This window comes from Penaeus japonicus, unplaced genomic scaffold (assembly GCF_977035675.1).
Source record: "Penaeus japonicus unplaced genomic scaffold, GWHDUDI00000001_assembly GWHDUDI00000007, whole genome shotgun sequence".
Lineage (NCBI taxonomy): Eukaryota > Metazoa > Arthropoda > Malacostraca > Decapoda > Penaeidae > Penaeus > Penaeus japonicus.
In genome coordinates this window covers 37422389-37424888 of record NW_028234409.1, presented here as the reverse complement: position 1 = coordinate 37424888, position 2500 = coordinate 37422389, and positions in this window count along the sequence as shown.

Genomic DNA, 2500 nt, shown 5'->3' with positions numbered 1-2500 from the left:
GGAGCATCAGGTATTCGAAGACAAAGTACCAAGGATGAGCTGTCTGGCTGGCGGAGACACACGGCACCAGACACATCCCGGCCGGCGGGTGCAAACACACACACACACACACACACACACACACACACACACACACACACACACACACACACACACACACACACACACACACACACACACGCACACACAGCCACACACAAACACACACACACACACACACACACACACACACACACACACACACGCAGACAAACACGCACACAAACACACGCAGACACAAATGCACACGTACAACATACACATGACCCCTATCCCCCCTACACATACAATGTTGGCTGCTGGTTGATGTCCAGTATGACAAAGGCTCTGAAACAACGCATTTTGGGCTATGGATAATGTATATCACGGAAATCAGCTGATCTAACTCAGGTTCTGAATAGAATAAACGAGGCTGTAAAGTGTCAGAGGGGGGGGGGGGGCTCAAAAGACGAAATATATATAAAGCTAGGAGAATAAAATTATAAGTGAATTATAAACACATTCATAATGAATACGATGCCCAAGTAAAGTGTCCAAAGGCTAAAAAAAAACAGTCTCCAGCTGACAAAGTAACATACATAAACATCCAACACGGTCTAAAGCAGACGTATAGCGCGTGCAGTATTCGCACCGCCCGTCCTCAACTCTCTGAGACAATTAAACGCCAAACTTTCGAAACTTTGAAGATTTCCACGAGTAATTGGACTATTTCACCGCCGGGGAATATTGACCCAGGGCCAAGGACAACACACAGGAGATCCGGTTACAACCACCGATTCTGCGTGTACATACGTATGGGACATCGGCTGTGTGAACTGCTGACGGAAGGCCGGTGGAGCGAATGTGCTGCGCAACAGCGTCCAGTTTCACCGAACGCTCGACTTCTTGTTTTGATGACGGCGCGGCGCATTCGAACAAAAGTTTGATGACTATAGTGAATCTCCGACACAGACGAACCTGTTTCCAGTGTACTGTAACAATTCCTTTGGTGACTTTTGATACAAACGATCTTGCGTCACCAGCTGCATTTGACGTCAGAGGGCTGTCATGATTCTCTGTTTTTCGCTTGGCCGTCAGACAAGCACAGCGAAACTACTGGTGAAATGTTCAAAGTGCACGGACCAAAAGTAAACACGCAGTTATGGCGAACTTTGCATATATTCTATGAAACTCTTTGCTATGGCTAGGGTTGTTATTCTACTTTCTCCCTCCTACATTCTCTTCTTCTTCTCTCTCTCTCACATACACACTTAAGCAATTGTCTAATTGTCAGCTGTTACAAGCGTATTGCACGTTACCTTTTCTTCCTAGCAGGCACTAAGCGGAAGCCGTTCTGGTCGAAGACCCCCCTCCCCAAAAAATAAAGAAAAAAAAATCGTTCAGGGTGCTGTTCCCCTCCGCCGATTGCCAGACTTTGGATAGGCGATCGAATTCTTTGATAGGATTTTTATTCATCAGTGTAATGTAATGGTAGGATTTTTTTTATATATGAATAAGAAGTATTCCATTTTATGAGTGTTACAGTTTAGAATGAGTATGATCAATGATTAATTAGTAAAGCAATATACAGTGTAAAAGAAATCAGTAATCAGAGAGAGAGAGAGAGAGAGAGAGAGAGAAAACGAAAATAGGTCCTGAATATAAATAAGAAGGATGAATTAAGTAACATGTGAAGTCAATATATTAAATCAACTGTAGCAATAAGAATTAACAAGAAATTAACAAGAAACATAACAATGATCAATCGTACTTTACACAATGTATATTATAATTACTTGGTATTTAGCTATTGATATCAGGCTAGATGAGTAAGATTTGACTTTGTCCCATTGTCATGACCGAATTTGCAGTCGGGCATCCATACTGGAGCATAGAAGACGAGGAAGGAAGGAATTGGGTCTCACAAGGTGGCATGAGGCAGGTGAACCTTGCAGACGATCTCCTGCGCTGAGGGTCACCCCTCGTATGGATACTGGGCTTACAAAACCAGTTGAAGTTGGTCCTAATAAATATTATGGACACCCCAAAGTATTGCATACATATCTGAGCAGATAATGCACGAGCAGTTCCAAAAGTAACTTTTCGCGGGCTTTAGTCCGCACAGGTGATGACCCGCACTTGTAAAGAAACCCGCCACAGAGAGACACCTGAGACAGAGAGAGGGCACGCTGGGGCTCGCCAGGACGACACGCTTTCGCCATTTTTTTCTTTTTTTTTTATTCAGTGTGTTTATAATTCCACGTTTGTAACGGCCTGCCTTCGCTAGTGGATTTCACCTATGACCTGTGAGGCGATATGAGAAGGTAAAGGGCAATTATATCGGTTGTATATATGTACGGTGCCACTCTCGGAGTAAAACACCAGTAAAACACGCACACATTCACACACACACACACACAAAAACACACACTCATACACATACACGTTTACACACGCCTACATGCTTGGAGACTAGAATTAT